The sequence below is a fragment of the Rhinatrema bivittatum genome, chromosome 2 (genome assembly GCF_901001135.1).
Source record: "Rhinatrema bivittatum chromosome 2, aRhiBiv1.1, whole genome shotgun sequence".
NCBI classification, from domain to species: domain Eukaryota; kingdom Metazoa; phylum Chordata; class Amphibia; order Gymnophiona; family Rhinatrematidae; genus Rhinatrema; species Rhinatrema bivittatum.
In genome coordinates this window covers 659,307,656-659,328,482 of record NC_042616.1, presented here as the reverse complement: position 1 = coordinate 659,328,482, position 20,827 = coordinate 659,307,656, and the positions used below count along the sequence as shown (strand labels likewise).

General features: G+C 49.2%; 1 protein-coding gene across 9 annotated transcripts in view; it reads right to left on the bottom strand.

The window, feature by feature from the left end:
- CSPP1 (centrosome and spindle pole associated protein 1) overlaps nt 1–20,827 on the bottom strand; it is a 471,676-nt gene that overhangs the window by 440,046 nt on the left and 10,803 nt on the right. The window contains exon 1 of one of the 9 annotated variants that reach the window (XM_029591420.1): nt 1,088–1,215. The exons of the other annotated variants lie outside the window; for them this stretch is intronic. The gene's annotated coding sequence lies outside the window, so the exon portion shown is untranslated. Of the gene's footprint in view, nt 1–1,087; nt 1,216–20,827 lie in introns of those variants that run through there. 9 annotated transcript variants of the gene reach the window in all.

The following is a 20,827-nucleotide window of genomic DNA, read 5'->3' as shown; positions in this document are numbered from 1 at the left end:
TTTGATTACCTCACTCACTGTATTCCTTTCCAGAGCATTTATAAATATATTTAAAAACACGGATCCCAGTACAGATCCCTGAGGCACTCCACTGCCCACCCCCCTCCACTGAGAAAATTGTCCATGTAATCCTACTTTCTGTTTCCTGTCTTTTAGCCAGTTTGTAATCCACGAAAGGACATCACCACCTATCCCATGACTTTTCACTTTTCCTAGAAGCCTCTCATGAGGAACTTTGTCAAATGCCTTCTGAAAATCCAAATACACTACATCTACTGGTTCACCTTTATCCACATGTTTATTAACGCCTTCAAAAAAGTGAAGCAGACTTGCCTTGGGTAAAGCCAAGCTGACTGTTCCATTAAACCTTGCCTTTCTATATATTCTGTGATTTTGATCTTTATAACACTTTCCACTATTTTTCCTGGCACTGAAGTAAGGCTAACTGGTCTGTAGTTTCCCGGATCGCCCCTGGAGCCCTTTTTAAATATTCGGGTTACATTAGCCACCCTCCAGTCTTCAGGTACAATGGATGATTTTAATGACAGAATATAATGGGCACACCTGAGGAAATGACACAAAGTAAGTGGCATGGGAAGGAATGAAATAGCACTGAAAAAGTGAGAAAAATTGAACATAGCAAGAAAAGGAGCAACCAAAAGGAAGAAAGGAGACAGTTAAGAGATAAGAGAAGTCAAAAGAACATTAGCAAACTGAATAAAAATCAACCAACAAAACAAGATTGCACTGGTTAAGAGAACATTTTGCAGCAGCAGAATGATATTACTGATCCTTGTTTTAACAGCATTTTTTTTACCCAACTCAATCCCTACTTTTTGCTTTCAAGGGATTACATCACTTGAACACTTTCCTAAAGTAAAACCCACATGATCCATCTTTACAATGAGGGAAGCAAACTACTGAAATAAATTGCTCTAAGTCCTTAAATCTCATTGTTCTAGTCTGAAAGTAATCTGCTCTTCCCCTGCAGCGAAGCGCAGAGTTACAGGATAACAGGTATAACATTACCATACTGTGAAGGGAAACAAGCATCTTTAATTGCATAATATCCAACCATATTCCAAACCTGATGGCAACAGGTGCTGGCTGCAGCAGGACCTAGCTGAAAATCTGTCCCTGCCTGTGTCTTGACCAAAGGGATCTGAGAGGCTGCAGCCTTCCCCGACTTAACACACCATGGCAGGCTCACTCCCTTTCCCCACAACAGTTTGCAAGCTTTCCGTTTCCAAGCAACAACTAAATGTAAGGTGCTGCCAAACCTACTGCAAGAAAGTGGAAAACAAGAAGTTGACAGAAGTGACTAGTGATGTCAATTGCTTGTTTTCTGCAATAAAGCTTAAGAAATGGAACACAATGTCCATCTCACAACAACAAGCTTTTGATTATTCCCAGAGACTTTTCACACCTACTGAACAAGGGGAAAAATAAGTGTTAATTATTACCATTGTAGTTCATTCCAGCTACCCCAGTGGCGAGTTAACAGAGTAATGTTCCTTCTCTAACTCATCAGAGCTTATGGAGAAAGGAAGGGAAAGAAAGCACTTCGGATGTGCTAAGACCATGGCTTTCGATCCGGCCAAAAGCATAAACAGAAGTTTTGCAAGTCTTTATAAGGAGAGACCTGCATATATTTTACAAGACTGTGTTTTTCCACTAGGTCTGCACAGTACTATAGCAGAGTATAAAGAGGAGGAAACCCATGAAGCTGAGCAGAGCACAGCGCCCCCCCACCCACCCCAAATGGTGCCAGGCATGCATCAATCCCTAAGTCTATCATGTGAAAAGAACAAATTCTGTATCTGGAATGAAACGGCACAACAGAGAGGCAGGGTGAGGAACAGTACCCACCCGGGAAAGAAAGGGTGTCAACAATTCATTCACAAAGCATTTCCGTTTGTGTTTAATACTTCACTACTGTTAAGCACCAAGCCATTCTTTATGACGCTTCCCCAGGGATACAAGAACACTTTGATTTTGTAGAAAGTATAATTTTTTATTGATCAATATAAGTATTCTTGGAAGATGCTGATGCCACATCTCTGACAAACTGACCACCAGCATCTCATTGTATACATGAACTGATCCTTCTTTTATAGGTAAAATACAATATAGTACTAGGTTAGAAAGTCTAAAAGTGCGTGACTACCCAGAGAATCATTTACGTTGATCGTCATGTCAACAACATGATAAGATTATCCCTAAACTACCCTGATTATTTCTCCAAGGTGGGGCCCATTTACCATCACTCTTTAGATTGTCCTTTGTTCTGTTAAAATCTTGTTGGTCAGGACAATTATCACATCTTAGGCTGTGTTTACAGATGCCCCTGAAGTGACAGTCTGGCCTGAAATTCCAACCGTTTCCTTCTGCTTTTGTGACCCTATAATTAGGCATCACAAATTGTCGCCAGCTTCAACTGCTGTCCAAGTGTCCTTGGAATTCCTCCAGGTCAGGCTCAGTAAGACATTTGAAGTTCACATAGCCAGAAAGGCTAAGATAGCAGAGGATTCTGGGTCAGTTGCCGTCTCCATGTTGGTTCTCAAGCTCAGGCACACATATCACTACATGATCCTAGGACATTCAATGTCTAGGGCACAAAGCACCCAGTCTCTCCTTCAAGCAGAAAGTATTTCAAATGCTCTGGGCAAAAGACTCAAGCCTGCAGATGCAGAAATCACAGGCCCCAGAAGGCAGGGGTCAGAGCCATCATTCTCCACTTAAAACAAAAAAAAACTAAGCCCAGAACAGCTGAAGACGTTTGAGTCATGCCTTTAAGTCACAAACGGGAGAACCACTGTCAAATGACTCTACCTGTACAGAATTAGAGGGGGTAAATTTGGAGAGAGCTAAGAGAACTGCTGTGACCAGTCCAATAGCATTGTAGTCTCAGACCCCACATGAGCAAGACTGAGCTGGCTTCGAGATAAGTCTACATTAAAAAAAAAGAAAGAGAAAGAGGCTGATCAAATTATAACAAGATGCAAAAATAAACCCCAGATTTTCAGTATTACTAAGATTTACAGTGCATCTGTATTCTTTTCATTACTATGAAACTACAAACAAACAGGCAAGAAACTTCACTAAATCTGTGCAAGCGACTAAACAATGACTCAAACTGGCATGCAATGGGAATCTTGCAATATTTTCTGAAAAATTTATTATTTATTTTATTTATTTAACAATTTTATATACCGACCTTCATAGTAGATTACCATATCGGATCGGTTTACAGTTTAACAAAGGGAAAAAAACTAGAGTAACAAATTCACGTAAACGAAAGATAACCAAAGCAGGAATAAGTCAAAGTTACAATCAACAGGGGGCGAGAACTTGGAAGCTTGCAACAAGCTGGAAAGAAGAAAAGGCCAGTAAAGTAATTTTACCGTAGAGTGTACAAGTTACAAACTTAAGAACGGTGCACAATAGTACCCCGTCAGGCCTGATCAGAGTAAAGCCACTCTGAGATCATTCACAGGTAGTGAAAGGGCTAATAGAATGGATGTGTGCAAGCCAAAAAAGGATGAAGAAAGCATCTTGAAAAAAATACTTGCACGTTTTGTGCATAAGGCTGGGAATTCTTTCTATTATAAGAGCTGTAAGCCAAGTGTCTATTTTTCTGATTTTCTGCTGACGATGTCACAGAGATGGATGCCCTACCTTTTCATGTTTTGAATCATTATCTCAGGCTAAATATTCCAGCATTAATCTCTCGTTTAAAATCCACAAAATCTCAGTTGGATTCTTGCCCCTTTTCGATCTTTCAAGGGCTAAGTGTTGTTGATGTGCATGAACTCCCAGAAGCTATTCTAAATAATTCTCTTGTAGAAGGCTGTGTTTTGAAAAAGCTAAAACAGGCAAAAATACGGCCTATACAGAAAAACGTTGGACTTCAGAAGTATCATCCCTTTTGAAATTTGCCTACATTAAGTAAACTTCTAGATTACTTGGCTGAGCAAATCTTTTAGATCAGTTATCAATTTAGTTTTAGAAAGGCTCATGGTGCCAAGACATTACTTGTATATTTGTTAGATGCTTTCTTGGAATCAGTGCTATGGTTTTAGAATGTTTCAGTGTTTCCTACCTTTGAGAGAGTGCAGCAAGTGGGAGTGGGAGATAAGCACTCAATGTGGAAATTGTTAGATTCAGAGGTGCCCCGGGGTCAGCCTTATCCTCAGTGTTGTTTAAAGCAGAGCTGCTTACCTGTAACAGGTGTTCTCAGAGGATAGCAGGATGTTAATCTTCACAGATAGGTGACATCAGATGGCACCCCGATAAAGAAAACATGTCAAAGTTTCTTGAATTTTGACTTGTCACACTAGGCATGCCCACCATGCCCTATACCACTCATCCACATGAAGTCCTTCCTCAGTCTTCTAACAAAGAATTACATATAAATAAAAAAAATAGGAGAAACCCAACTCTGCAGAGTAGCGGGCAGATTTCGTGAGGATTAACATCCTGCTGTCCTCAGAGAACACCTGGTTCAGGTAAGCAACTCTTTCTCTGAGGACAAGCAGAATGGTAGTCCTCACACATGGGTGAATCCCTGCTCCCCAACATAAAAGAGGACCAACAGACACCCAAACCAGATGCCAATGGGCACAACAATGGTGTTGCTGATAACACAGGGGTAGACAGCCTAAACCCAAACAACGGGCCGTAGGTGGGAGAGAGTTGGGTTCACACTTCAGATTCTGAAGGATAGGATTGGCCAAACCTACTATCGCATCAGCCATCCCTATCCAAGCAATAGTGAGATGTGAATGTGTGGAGAGAACACCACATCACAGCCATGCAGATCTCTTCCATGGGAACTACTTGCAAATGGGCCACATATGCTGCCATGGCTCGGAAAGAATGAGCCTTGACATGACCCCCAAGGTGCAGTCCCGCCTGGGCATAACAGAAGGAGATGCAATGTGATAGCCAATTCAATAGTGTATGTTTGGTAACGGCAATACCCAACCTATTCCTATCAAAAGAAACAAAAAGTTGGGTGGACTGTCTATGGGCTTCTGACCATTCCAGATAGAAAGCTAAGGCTCGCTTGCAATCCAAACTGTGCAAGGTTCATTCCCCTTGGTGCAAACAGAGTCTGGAAAAATTGTTGGCTGGACTATGGCCTGGTTAAGATGAAATTCCATTACCACCCTAGGCTGGAACTTAGGGTGCATACACAAGACCACCCTGTCATGATAAAACTTAGTGTAAGGTGGATAAATCATTAAGGCCTGGAGCTCACTGACCCTGCATGCTGAGGTGACCACCACCCAAAATATGACCTTCCAGGTCAGGTACTTCAGGTCACAAAAGTGCAGTGGCTCAAAAGGAGCTTTCATCAGCTGAGCCAATACTGCATTGAGTTACCAAGACACAACAGGAGGCTTCAACTGAAACAGGCCCACATTAACCATACAACTATAGGCTGGTACAGAGATTGGCGTACCATCTACACCATGGTGGTAGGCACCAAATGCACTCAGATGAACTCTCAGAGTTGGCTTTCAAGCCAATAGGTGTAGAAGGTAAGCAAGCAGTTTTTGTGTGGGGCAGGAAAATGGATCTAGACCTTTCTGCTCACACCACATGGAAAACTTTCTTTTCTTCAGTCCATAGGACTTTCTAGCTTTCTAGAAGCCACAAGGACCTGACATACATCTGCTGAAAGATCAAGTGGTTCTAAAACTAACCTCTCAACATCCAGGCTGTGAGCAACAGGGCCTGGAAGTTGGATGTCTCAACCTGCCTCAATCTTGCGTGATAAGATCTGGGGAAGTCCCCAGACAGATTGGCCTCTGGATGGACAACTCCTGCAGGAGTTGAAACTAGTTCTGTCTCAGCCAATAAGAAGCTATGAGGCTTCAAAAGATTCTTCACTACTAAGGGAATAAGCATACAGAAGATCTTTGCCCCAATGTCAGGCAAGGGTGTCTGAGGCTGGTTAGCCGTCTCTCCTCTAAAGGGAGCAGAAGCGAGGCACCTTCCTGTTGCAAGGGGACACGAAGAGATACAGGTCCAAGCTCCCCCAGAGGCAGAATATCCAATTCGCAACCTCCTGTCCAGGGACCAATCGAGGGGCCTGAAGGCACGATTCAGTCTGTCCGCTAACATGTTCTCCATTCCAGCCAGGTACATGCCCCTGAGCACCATCCCATGGGATAGGGTCCATGACCAGATATGAACAGCTTCCTGACACAGGAGGTACAACCCTGTACCTCCCTGCTTGTTGACATACCACATCACCGCTTGGTTGTCAGTTTAAATCACGACAACTTTGTTGGCAGCCGATCTCTGAAAGCCCACAGAGCATACATGATCGCCTGGAGCTCCAGGAAATTGATATGGCAACAGCTTTCCTAGGCAAACTAGAGACCCTGGGTGCAGAGCCCATGTCCATGAGCTCCACAGCCCAGGTTGGATGCATCCATAGGTAGGACAATTTGGGTAGGAGGACCTTGGAAAGAAATCCTTCATACCAAATATTAAAGTACCCGCCATCAGGACAAAGAGTCCCGGACTGACCAGGTGACTCTGATGCAATCCTGGAGGCTCTGTGTGGCCTGGCACCACTGTGACCTCAGGGTCCACTGGGCCTTGCACATATGCAGTCGTGTCAAGGGAGTGACATGGACAGTTTCAGTCATTGTAGTGGGTAGGAAAATTGGTGATTATTTTGTCATAGATTAACACAACACACTTATTTATAAGTATAGACGTTTTTGTTGCACCCATCGGTTGCAGACGGCTGCGCTATCTAGTGCTTACATTTTTTCTGCCTGACTCGGTTCCTTTTGGGAAGATGGCTGCCTCCGCTTCTCCACACCGACTCCTCCGGCATCTCCAGTCCGGCATGGGCGATTGCATTCGCCATCTTTCTCCCGGAGTCTCCTAGGGCATGCGCGTGCGCGCAGCCCCATCCTTTACGTGAGTCATGGCGGGAACATTGGGGGCATCCCCATTGCATAACGTCACGAGCTCTGGTATTTAAACTCCGTTCACGATTCCTAATACGAGTTAGCAAGGATTCCTCCATGATGATCTCTCTACATTACCAGACTCTGCCGCTCTGTGTACTCCCGCTCCAGGATGACTTAGGTACCCGCTCCTCGGGGGCCTTGCCTCGCTCCTGTCAACCCTCTGGGGTTGCCTACCACCTTCAAGACACCTAAGGTACCTGTTCCTCGGGGATCTTATTTCGTCCCGGACCTCCACTCCTCGGGGGTTCTCTCCTACAGCTGCCAGCATCAGAGTGAGTACTATCGCTCGTTCTGTCTCTGCATTGTCTCATCTCTCTCTACCTAGATCCTCGGCCTACCCCGCGGACCACTACCAGATCTACTCTCACTGGCCTTCCATCTAGGCCTGGGTTCTCGGCCTACCCAGCTTCGCGGACCACTACCGAACCCATTTCCTTCTCGGGACTTGGTGAGACTGTGTGACTGCCTTGCCACTCTGCAGCTTTCAGACAGAACATTGCCATCAGAGATCTCCTCTTCTGGCTGGGATCACTGCCCGTTCCTCAGGCTACCATCTACATTGCAGCATAATAAAGACTACCTTTCTCTGTGTCCATCTCTGCTTGGAGCTAGCCTATCACTGCAAGTCCCCACAGGGCTCTGCCCTGTGGAAGGTGCCATCTCTTGCAGCGACCAAGGGCCCACACTTCAAAACATAACAGTTTTACTTATAAGTCTAAGAATAAGCAATAAAAGCATACAAGATTAGAGTCTGCATTAAATAATATATACACAAAAATCTCTCCTAACAGTTCCCAATGTGATATATTTTTGAAGAGCTGGGAACACAACGCTTTGAGAAATCAGCAACAGCTCAAAAACTTCATTAACCACTGATAATGTTCAAAAAGCTTTCCCTCCTTCATCGGTCACTTCATTAACAGTGGTAATGTTCCAAAAGTTTTTCCTCCGAGCTGTTCTTTCTCTGATTTCAAACAGTTAGTTTGAAGTAGGTCTTTTTATGTTGATTCTGCTGACCTTTGTCCTAGTTTCTTCTCTGGGCTACTCCCCATGTGTTCTTTGAGGCCCGAACTGTCTGTTATCTCATCAGCAAGCAGCTAGGTGTGGCCAAGAGGCTACTGTCCCGTTTTCCTCAGATATCTGCACACTTATTTATTTTATTTATTTAAAACTTCTTATATACCGTTATAGCAAATAAAATTTGATCAAAACGGTTTACAAATATTTCTAATTTAACAAAATAAAATAAAAAATAAAATAAAGCCTTCTGAATAACTGTTCTTTAATATATTTGATCTCAGAACTTGGTTTTTGTTACAGGCAGGCTAAGAAAAATGGTATTATTTATTCTTAGAACTTATAGGCCTTATATCAAATAATTACATTAATAATATCAATGATTTCTCTGCATCATTCCTTTCTATCGTGGTACAATATTCTTCACACAACCTAACTTCCTCCTTCAAATAATTTCCCACATTCCACCCACCATAACTTGAAGCAGAGTAATCACTAATAATAGTTATTCATATACACTTCCATCTTAGGCAGAGGAAGGGTAAGCACATGAGTCATATATAGCTTTCACAATAAATATCAAAATAACAATTCTAACTTTAATAGCAAGGCTAATGCAAACATAAATCGATATTTTCTTTCCCCATGCCTTAATCTGTTCCCACCATACATACATGCTAATAGCCCAATCAGGTTATTTGGCCTATCTTGGGGGAAGAGTATAATGTTGAGATTACTTACCTGATAATCTCGTTTTCCTTAGTGTAGACAGATGGACTCAGAACAAGTGGGTATAGTGTGCTCGTGCTAGCAGTTGGAGACGGATCTGACGTCAGCACGGGTACATATACCCCCACAGGAAGTGAAGCACTTCAGTAATCTTCCTTGCAAAAGCTGTTATGGATATATGTGTACTGACGATCAATGAAATAGTGAAACAGGATTCCCCTGACCGATTGATAGTAGCTGGAGATTGCCAGCATTCCCAACCGGAAGGCGTCGACACCTGGCAGAGTGGACGCACTCATGTAAGAAGTGATAAGGCTTATCTTAAATCGGTGAAACCAATGTATACAGGCAGCTGGGCGGGATGCTGAGTCCATCTGTCTACACTAAGGAAAACGAGATTATCAGGTAAGTAATCTCAACATTTCCTGTCGTGTAGCCAGATGGACTCAGAACAAGTGGGATGTACAAAAGCTTTACTCCCGGACTGGGTGGGAGGCTGCCTGAGGACCGTGTAAGACTGCCCTCACAAATGCTGTGTCTTCCCTGGCCTGGACATCCAGACGGTAAAACCTGGAGAAGGTATGGAGGGAGGACCACGTCGCCGCTTTACATATTTCTGCAGGCGACAGCATCCTAGATTCCGCCCAAGATGCTGCTTGGGCTCTGGTAGAATGAGCCTTGATTTGTAGAGGCGGTGACTTCCCGGCCTCTACGTAGGCCGCTCTGATGACTTCTTTAATCCAGCGGGCGATGGTGGGCCGAGAGGCCGCTTCTCCTTGTTTCTTCCCGCTGTGAAGGACGAACAGATGGTCAGTCTTTCGTACTGTTTCTGTCATGTCCAGATATCTGGGCAGCAATCTGCCGATGTCGAGATGGCGTAGCAAACGCCCTTCTTCTGATTTCTTCAAACCTGCCGTGGTTGACAAGGATATGGTCTGGTTGAGGTGAAATTGTGAGACTACCTTAGGCAAGAAGGATGGAACCGTGCGAAGATGTATAGCCTCCGGAGTGATCCTAAGAAAGGGATCACGGCAAGACAGCGCTTGTAGTTCCGAAATGCGGCGTGCTGAACATACAACCAGCAGAAACACCATCTTCAAAGTTAGAGAAGGGAGAGACAGGCCCCGAAGGGGTCTGAAGGTGGATTCCGAGAGGAAATCCAAAACTAGGTTGAGGTTCCACAGGGGCACTGGCCACTTCAGTGGCGGACGAATGTGCTTGACTCCTTTCAGGAAGCGAGAAACATCTGGGTGCGTGGCAAATGGTCTTGCCATCCCTCCTGGGACCGTAGCAAGACAGCACAGCCACCTGAACCTTGACGGAGCTTAGGGAGAGACCCTTCTGAAGCCCATCCTGTAGAAAATCCAGAACAATAGGAATTGTGGTCGCATGTGGATTGGTGCCATGAGTGTCGCACCAGGCTTCAAACACTCTCCAAATCCTTATGTTGGTGAGGGATGTGGAAAACTTGCGGGCTCGGAGGAGTGTATCTATCACGGGCTCCAAGTAACCTCTTTTCTTCAGTCTAGCCCTCTCAATGGCCAGACCGTAAGAGAGTATTGAGCCGGATCCTCGTGGAGGATGAGACCTTGACGAAGCAGGTCCCTGAGAGGAGGCAGGGGAAGGGGCTCCCCTGCCAGTAGTCTTCTCATGTCCGCGAACCAGGGTCTTCTTGGCCAGTCTGGTGCCACTAGAAGAACTAGGCCCCGGTGCTTCTGAATCTTGTGGATGATGGCGCCCAGCAGAGGCCACGGAGGAAAAGCGTATAGCAGAGTCCCTGGAGGCCATGGCTGAACCAGGGCGTCAATCCCGTGTGAGAACGGATCTCGCTTGCGGCTGAAGTATCTGGGTACTTGAGCATTGGACTTGTCCGCTAGTAAGTCCATGTCCGGAATCCCCCAGTGATCCACAATCATCTGGAAGGCTGTGGGTGACAGCTGCCATTCCCCCGGATTTAGGCTTTCTCTGCTGAGAAAGTCTGCCGTGGTGTTGTCCTTCCCTGCAATGTGGACGGCGGAGATGTCCTGAAGATTCGCCTCTGCCCAAGCCATCAGCGGGGATATCTCTAGAGTTACCTGTCGGCTTCTCGTTCCGCCCTGTTGGTTGATGTATGCCACCGTGGTGGCGTTGTCGGACATCACTCTGACTGCTCGGTTCCGCAGTCTGTGAGCAAACTGCAGGCAGGCTAACCGGACTGCTCGTGCCTCTAGACAGTTGATGTTCCACCCTGACTCTTCTCTGTTCCACCGCCCTTGTGCAGTGAGTTCTTCGCAGTGTGCTCCCCAGCCGCTCAGGCTGGCATCTGTGGTGAGCAGAGTCCACGTTGGGGAGGACATCTTCAACCTCCTGCTCGAGTGGTTGGACTGCAACCACCACCGTAACTGGGTCCGCACTCTGGCTGGCAGAGGTAGGTGCGTGGAATAATTCCGGAAGCGGGGGCTCCAGCAAGAGAGCAGGGAGCGTTGTAGAGGTCTCATGTGGGCCCTTGCCCAGGGCACCACTTCCAGGGTGGAGGCCAATAGGCCGAGAACCTGCAGATAGTCCCAAGCTATGGGCCGGCTGGCTCCCATCAAGGACCGGAGACGCGTTTGAAGTTTTAACCTTCTCTTGGTAGTGAGACTGACTTTGTCTGCCTGGGTGTCGAACTGGACTCCCAGGTATTCCAGTGATTGGGAAGGCTGTAGGCAACTCTTGTTGAGGTTGACTACCCATCCCAGGCTTTCCAGAAGGGCGATCACTCTGTCGGTTGCCCGATGGCTCTCCTCTCGTGATTTCGCCCTGATCAGCCAATCGTCTAGGTAGGGATGGACCAGGATTCCTTCCCATCTGAGCGCCGCTGCTACCACCACGACCACCTTGGTGAAGGTCCGCGGCGCCGTGGCTAGCCCGAAGGGCAAAGCCCGGAATTGGAAATGGCGTCCCAGAACCTTGAAGCATAGATAGCGCTGATGATCCGGATGGATCGGGATATGCAGGTAGGCTTCTGACAAGTCTAAGGCCGTGAGGAATTCCCCTGGCTGTACTGCGGTCTTGACTGAGCGCAGAGTTTCCATGCAAAACCTCGGGACCCTTAAGTATCGGTTGACTGACTTGAGGTCCAGTACAGGCCGGAAAGTACCCTCTTTCTTGGGTACCATGAAATAAATGAAATAGTGCCCAGAATTCATCTCCCATGCAGGTACTGGGATGATGGCTTTCAAGGACAGGAGCCTCGCCAGGGTAGCTTCCAATGCTGCCTTCTTGTGTATTGGACACGAAGATTCCACAAACCTGTCCGGAGGGGTGTGATGGAAATCCAGATAATAACCCTCTCGGATGATGGCGAGGACCCACTGGTCCGACGTGATCTCGACCCATCTGGGGTAGAAGAGGGTTAACCTGCCCCCTATGGCTCCGTCCCCCGGATGGATCGGCTGATTCTCATTGGGAAGCGCGGCCGGGCCCTGAACCCGAGCCGGCTCCTCTCTTCTGCTGCTTGGTCCGAAAGGACTGGTTCCTGGCCTGAGGACGAGGTGCCTGGTAGCGACCCCTATAGGGAATGAAGCGTTGGGAGCTTCTGCCTCTGGATGGCCTTGGAAAGGCACGCTGGTTCCTTTTGAACCTGTCTTCCGGTAGTCGAGGTATTGGAGAGGCACCCCATGTGCTGGCCAGTTTATCGAGGTCGCTGCCGAACAGGAGAGAACCCCTAAAGGGTATTCTGGTGAGGCGTGTCTTTGAAGGAGCATCGGCTGACCAATTCCATATCCAAAGCTGCCTCCTGGCAGCTACAGAAGATGAGATCCCCTTGGCTGTCGTACGGACTAGGTCGGATGCGGCATCCGTGAGGAACGAGAGAGCAGACTCCATGTCCGCTGCTGGAGCATTGTTCCTGACCTGTGACAAACAGGAACGCGTCACCACTGTGCAGCAGGTTGCGATTCGCAAAGATAGAGCTGCCACCTCAAAAGTCTGTTTCAGGATGGCGTCCAGTCGCCGGTCATGAGGTTCCTTGAGGGCCGCCCCCCCCTCAACTGGAATGGTAGTGCGCTTGACCACCTGAGGGCACGCCAGCATCTCCTTGATTGCCGGATCCAGGGGGTACATACCCATCAGGGCCCGACCCCCTTTGAATGAGGCCGCTGGTGCAGCCCATTCCAGGTCTATCAGTTGCTGTGCGGCTTGCAAGAAGGGAAAATGGTGGGTTGTAGGACGGAGACCCTCCAGCAGAGGGTTCTGTGTAGACGGCACCGTAGTGCTGGGGCCTGTAACAGCCAACTCCGCCAGGCACTGAGATACTAGGTCGGAGAGATCTTCCTTGGGAAAGAACCTCCTCATGTTCGATATGGCTCAATCCCTGAGGGAAGTTCCCCCTCCTCGGGGGGTTCGGATTTGTCCTCTGAAACATCAGGGTCCGCCTGAACCGGACTGCCCGGAGGCGGGTGTGCTTGCCCATGATAAGGGCGCGAAGGTCCAGGGGCAGGATCCGCTGGAGCAGCAACAGCAGCAGCAGCAGGGCCTGGACCGGAAGCTGATTGCATCTGTACAAAGGCATGGCTCCCCTTAAAGAGATCCACCCAGGAAATGGAAGCAGTCTCTAGTCGTCGGGGTACTAGGTCCCCCGGGATCCCAGGTTGGTCGAGACTGCCCGCTAGATCCGGGGTGGCCCCTGGGGAACTGTCAGCAAACCTCGGTTGAGACTGGTCCTGGCCCGAGGCTCCCACTGCCTCCTCACATTGGGCACAAAGGGAGTCTGGCTCCTCGCTGTGCGTGGCTCTGAGCTGGCATGCTGAGCAGAGACCGAGAGCTTTCACGCCGGAATCAGGAGGTGCCGCCGCCGGAGACGCCAGGGCATTCGAATGTTCCATTGCGCGCTGAATAATATGCGGCAGCAATATGCGCTCAATATAATAAGCGCTCAATACAAATATGCGCTCAATAATATGCAGTCAGCAATATACGCTCATTACAATATGCGCTCAATAATATGCGATCAGCAATATACGCTCATTACCATATGCGCTCAATAATAAGCGGCAGCTATATACGCTCATTACAATATGCGCTCAATAATATGCGGTCAGCAATATACGCTCATTACAATATGCACTCAATAATATGCGGTCAGCAATATACGCTCAATACAATATATGCTCAATAATATGCAGTCAGTAATATACGCTCATTACAATATGCGCTCAATAACATGCGGTCAGCAAATATGAGCTCAATACGATACAGGCGCCTATCATGGGCGCTCAATACCTTAAACAAGGCCGAAAAAAAAATGGCGACCTGCGTGGCGTGCCGCATACAGGCAACGCCGCCGATCCTCATACCTCGGAGACCCAAAAGTAAGAGATATACGCCTTACCTGATCCTCGGCGCTTCCCGGCTGGAACCCGGGTGGTCTCCGGCTGCGGGGGCAGAGGGGAAATACCTTCACCGCCGCGCTTGAGGAAATGCACCCGCTGCCTCCAGGTCCACGCTGGGACCGAGGCGCCTCTCAGCCCGACCTAAGCCCTTCTCGCTCGGGGGCTAGGTCCCTGCCGCGATTCGGCCACCGGACCGAGGCCTACACCTCCGAGGGATCGCGGAAATCACCCCGGGAAACTCAACTGGGGGAGGGACCCGAGGGTATCACCGCAGGAGTGCGGGGCTCAATGTTCCTGTAGAAATTTAGTAAGTAGAAAGTAGAAAATAAAAAGTAGATTGGAAACACGCTCAGCGAGCGTGCAGGCTCTCCAAACTGCTTTGGAGACGGAAATTACTGAAATGCTTCACTTCCTGTGGGGGTATATGTACCCGTACTGACGTCAGATCCGTCTCCAACTGCTAGCACGAGCACACTATACCCACTTGTTCCGAGTTCATCTGGCTACACGACAGGAAATGTTCAGTTAACCATTTAGTACTCTGTGCAACACTGGGCACAGAGTTTATCATTTAGTACTTAGCAAACACCCCATTTTCTGCTAGGATTAAATCTAATGCCATATGATTATCCATAACATAAAAGGAAAGAGGAGTAAATCGGATTCCCATAACTTTCCTGATACAATTGATAGAGTTGGTATTGACTAACAATTATTTCAGATTTGGAGAGACATTTTACCACCAGGTACATGGAATACGAATAGAGTCATCTTTGGCACCTTCCGTAGCTAACATCTACATGGCAGAGTGAACAGCAACACATTTATCAGTCAGAATGGTGGCAGAAGATATCGTATTGGCATCGGTACATCAACGACATTTTCTTCATATGGACATCTACTGAAAATGAATTAAATATATTTCTGAGATGGATAAACACCTTGGATAATAATTTACAATTTACTTCCAACAGAGATCAGAAAAAAATTAATTACCTGGACGTGGAAGTTTCAAGGACAGGTGGACAGTTGAGCACTACCGTGTATCACAAACCCACAGACAGATATACCCTTTAATGTTACCACAGCCTCCATGCATTATCATTAAAACAAGGACTGCTGGTCAGCCAGTTCTTCCGAATTCGGAGGACATGTTCCACTAAAGAGGAATTTGAAAAGCAAGCCCATTGGCTTATGCAGAAATTCAAGTCTAGGAGATATCCAAAAATGGAGAAATTACTTACCTGATAATTTCATTTTCTTTAGTGTAGACAGATGGACTCAGGACCAATGGGTATAGTGTACTCGTGCTAGCAGTTGGAGACGGATCAGATTTCAATCTGTCGTCAGCACCTAGTACATATACCCCTCCAGGAAGTGCAGAAGCTCAGTATTCTTCCTTGCAAAGCATTATGGATATATGTGTGACTGACTGATTGATTAACTTAATGAGTTTAACTCTGATCACTTTGGTGCAACGCTAAATGCTGATTAATTTTGATTACTTGAACTGGTTGATTGACTATAGCGGAGACCGCCAGTATCCTCAACCGGAAAGCGTCGACACCCGGCAGGGTGGATGCCCTATGTAAAGGAAAAACATGGCTTACCTTGATTCGATGAACAACCATGTATGACGGCAGCCAAGGGTGGGCTGCTGAGTCCATCTGTCTACACTAAGGAAAATTAAATTATCAGGTAAGTAATTTCTCCATTTCCTAGCGTGTAGCAGATGGACTCAGGACCAATGGGATGTATAAAAGCTACTCCCGAACTGGGTGGGAGGCTGCCCGAGGTCCGCTTAGGATAGCTCTTGCAAATGCTGTGTCCTCCCAGGCCTGAACATCCAGACGGTAGAATCTGGAGAAGGTATGGATGGAGGACCATGTTGCCGCTCTGCAGATCTCGGCAGGCGACAGCATTCTAGTTTCTGCCCAGGATACCGCCTGTGCTCTGGTGGAGTGGGCCTTGACCTGTAGAGGTGGTGGTTTTCCCGCTTCTAAGTAGGCCGCCTTGATGACTTCTTTAAGCCAACGCGCAATGGTTGCCCGTGAGGCCGCTTCGCCTTGCTTCTTCCCGCTGTGAAGGACGAACAGGTGGCCCGTCTTTCGTACTGGTTCCGACATTTCCAGGTATCTGGATAGCAATCTGCTGATGTCGAGATGGCGCAGGGATCGACCTTCTTCTGACTTCTTCAAACCTTCCATGGTTGGTAATGATATGGTTTGGTTGAGGTGGAAGTGTGAGACTACTTTGGGTAGGAAGGAGGGAACCGTGCGTAGATGGATGGTCCCCGGGGTGATTCTGAGGAATGGATCCCGGCAGGACAGCGCTTGTAGCTCTGGTATGCGGCAGGCCGAGCATACGGCCAGCAAGAACACCATCTTCAGGGTTAGTAGACGGAGAGACAGGCCTCGGAGGGGTCTGAAAGCGGGTCCCGCTAGGAATTCCAGAACTAGGTTGAGGTTCCACAGGGGCACTGGCCATTTCAGTCGTGGGCGAATGTGTTTGACCCCTTTCAGGAATCGAGAAACATCTGGGTGCGTGGCAATGCTGTTGCCCTCGCTCCTGGAACCGTAGCATGACAGCGCTGCCACCTGAACCTTGATTGAGTTGAGGGACAGGCCCTTCTGAAGTCCATTCTGTAAGAATTCCAAAATTATGGGGACTTTAGCAGAGTGTGGTTTGGTGCTGTGATCTTCGCACCAGGCTTCAAATACTCTCCAGATTCTTATGTACGTTAGGGATGTGGAGAATTTGCATGCTCGGAGGAGGGTATCTATTACTGTCCCCGAGTATCCCCTCTTCCTCAGTCGGGCCCTCTCAATGGCCAGACCGTAAGAGAGAATTGAGCTGGATCCTCGTGGAGGATGGGGCCTTGTTGAAGTAGGTCCCTGAGTGGGGGCAGGGGTAGAGGATCCCCTGCCAGTAGTCTTCTCATGTCTGCGTACCAGGGTCTTCTTGGCCAGTCCGGGGCCACTAGAAGAACTAAGCCTCTGTATCGCCGAATCTTGTGAATGATTGCGCCCAGTAGGGGCCATGGGGGAAAGGCGTATAGCAGGGTCCCCGTAGGCCAGGTCTGTACCATGGCGTCGATCCCTTGTGACTGAGGGTCTCGCCTGCGACTGAAGTATCTGGGTACTTGAGCGTTGGATCTGTTCGCTAGCAGGTCCATGTCTGGTGTCCCCCACCGATCCACTATCATCTTGAAGGCTGTGGATGACAGCTTCCATTCTCCCAGGTTTAGGCTTTCTCTGCTGAGGAAGTCTGCCATGGTGTTGTCCTTCCCGGCGATGTGGACGGCGGAGATGTCCTGGAGATTTGCTTCCCCCCAGGTCATCAGGGGGGCTATATCTAAGGATACCTGTTGGCTTCTGGTTCCGCACTGCCGGTTGATGTATGCAACCGTGGTGGCGTTGTCAGACATCATTCTGACCGCTTTGTTTCGGAGTCTGTGGGCAAATCACAGGCAGGCTAACCTGACTGCCCGTGCCTCTAGTCGGTTGATGTTCCACCCCGACTCGTCTTTGTTCCACCGCCCTTGGGCGGTTAGCTCTTCGCAGTGTGCTCCCCATCCGCTTAGACTGGCATCTGTGGTGAGCAGGGTCCAGGTTAGGGAGGATATTCTTGATCCCCGGCTCATGTGGTTGGACTGTAGCCACCACCGTAGTTGGGTCCGAACTGTGGTCGGTAGGGGTAGATGAACGGTGTAGTTCTGCGATCGTGGACTCCACCGAGATAGGAGTGAGCGCTGCAAGGGTCTCATGTGAGCTCGCGCCCATGGTACCACTTCCAATGTGGATGCCATTAGACCGAGGACTTGTAGATAATCCCAAGCTGTGGGCCGAGTGGCGCTCAGCAGGGTCTGGAGTCGGTTCCGCAGCTTTGATCTCCTCGTGGGGGTCAGGCTGACCTTGTCCTCCTTGGTGTTGAATCGGACTCCTAGGTATTCCAGCGACTGCGATGGTTGTAGGAAACTCTTGTTTGTGTTGACTACCCATCCTAGGCTTTCCAGTAGAGTTATGACTCTGTTGGTTGCTCGGTGGCTCTGCTCCGGTGATTTTGCCCTGATCAGCCAATCGTCCAGGAAGGGATGGACGAGGATTCCTTCTTTCCTGAGTGTCACCGCTACCACTACTATTACCTTGGTAAAGGTCCACGGTGCGGTGGCTAACCCGAAAGGTAGTGCCCGGAATTGGTAGTGTTGATTCAGGACCTTGAAGTGTAAGTAGCGCTGGTGTTCCTGATGGATTGGGATGTGCAAGTAGGCCTCCGACAGGTCCAGGGATGTGAGGAACTCTCCTGGCTGTATTGCCCGTAGGACTGACCGCAGGGTTTCCATGCGAAATCTTGGGACCCTTAGGTGTCGGTTGATTGACTTGAGGTCCAGAATGGGCCTGAAGGTGCCCTCTTTCTTGGGTATGATGAAGTAAATGGAGTAATATCCAGAATTTATCTCCCGTGCAGGCACTGGGGTTATGGCCTTTAGGGTCAGGAGTCTGGTCAGTGTAGTTTCCACTGCCGCCCTCTTGAGGGGGTCGTGGCAGGGAGACTCCACGAACTTGTCCGGAGGGGTTCGAAGGAAGTCCAGGTAGTACCCTTCTCGGATGATGGCTAGGACCCACTTGTCTGAAGTTATCTCGACCCATCTGCGGTAGAATAAGGTTAGTCTGCCCCCTATGGCTTCTTCCCTTGGATGGGTCGGCTGATTCTCATTGTGGGGTGCGGCTAGGGGCTGAACCCGAGCCGGTTCCCCTCTTGCTGTGTCTGTTCCGAAAGGACTGGTTTCTGGCCGGAGGACGAGGTGCTTGGTAGCTATTCCTGTAAGGGTTGAAGTGTTGCGAGCTTCTGCCTCTGGATGGCCTGTGAAAGGGACGCTGGTTTCTCTTTGACTTGTCTTCTGGCAGACGAGGTAATGGGGAGTCGCCCCATTTGTTAGCCAGTTTCTCTAGTTCGCTGCCGAACAGGAGGGATCCCTTGAAGGGCATTCTTGTGAGGCGTGTCTTGGAGGAGGCGTCGGCCGACCAATTTCGCAGCCAGAGTTGTCTCCTGGCTGCCACTGAGGATGACACTCCCCTGGCTGCTGTGCATACTAGATCGGAGGCAGCGTCAGTGAGGAACGAGAGAGCCGATTCCATTTCTTCTCCCGGGGTGTTGTTCCTGGCTTGAGATAAGCAGGAACTTGTCACCACTGTGCAGAAGGTCGCAATTTGTAGGGACATGGCTGCTACCTCAAAGGCTTGTTTCAGTATGGCTTCCAGGCGCCGGTCATGTGCGTCCTTGAGGGCCACCCCTCCCTCCACTGGTATAGTGGTGAACTTAGCGACTGCGCACACTATGGCGTCCACTTTGGGGCACGCTAGCAGCTCCTTGGTTGCAGGGTCCAGGGGGTACATGGTGGATAAGGCTCGACCCCCTTTGAATGAGGACTCCGGCGCATTCCACTCCAGGTCGATTAGCTGTTGTGCCGCCTGAAGGAGGGGAAAATGGTGGGCCGTCTGTCGAAGGCCCTCTAGCAGGGGGTTCATTGTAGGTTCCCCCGGGGTGCCTTGACTCGGGATAGCGGCATTGAGATACCAGGTCCGGAAGATCCTCCTTTATGAAGAAGCGTCTCATGGTTCGATGCGGCTCTGTCCCTGAAGGAAGTTCTCCCTCCTCGAGGAGCTCGACTTCTTCCTCGGAGTAATCCGTGTCCCCGTAGGTGGGGCTTCTGGGTGGTGGGAGCCTGTGCCTAGGCCTCGAGGGTCCTGGGGCATGAGGGTCCTCCGGTGCGTATGGGTCTGCTCGGGATTCAGACTGCATCCTGACAAAGGCATGAATCCCTTTAAATAATTCCACCCAGGAGAGCGATGCAGGTTCTAAGTTGAGGGGTGCCAGGTCTCTGGGGGTCCCCGTCCGGGGAATGGTCTCACTGGGGCCTGCTAGGTCCGGGGTGTTCCCTGAGGAGATAGCACTGAATCTTGGGTGAGACTGGCCCTGACCTGGAGTTCCCAGGGGCTTCCTCGCATTGGGCGCATAGGGCGTCTGCTTCTTCGCTCTGTGCGGCTCTGAGGTGGCATGCTGAGCAGAGGCCTAGAGTTATTATGCCTGATTCTGGAGGTGCCGCTTCTGTGGACGCATGGGCTCTTATGCGATCCATTGCGTCAGATATATATATGCGCCGGTGCGCTCTCAGCCGTAAATATGCGCTTTAGAGTGTGCGCGAAGCTTGTGCGCGGAGGATTCTTGATGTGCGCCGAACAATGTGCGCCTATAACGCGCGCCCAATATCGGCACCTATAATACGCGCACAATTATCGGCACCTATAATATGCGCCCAATCCTTGGGCGCCTAGCTTAAATGTGCACCCAATATTTTCGGGCGCCTAAGATACGCGCCCGTTAACTTGTGCACTTAGCTTTATTTGAGCGCTCGATCGGGCGGAGGGCGGCGAACAAGGCCAAGATGGTGACGGCGAGCGGGCGGGCAAGATGGTGACCTCCTTGGAGGGTCTCCATGAGGGCAGACCCTGCTAATCCTCGATCTTCGGAGACCAGTAAGTAAAGGATGTACGCCTTACCTTGTCTTCGGCGCTTCCCAGTTGCGAAACGGGCGGTCTCCGGCTGCGGGGGGAGAGGGTGATTACCTTCACCACCGAGTTCGAGGAAGTGCACCCGCCGCCTCTAAGCCGCGCCCGAACTCGTCTCGCTCGGGGGCTAAGTCCTCACCGTGAACGGCTCCGGACTGAGGCT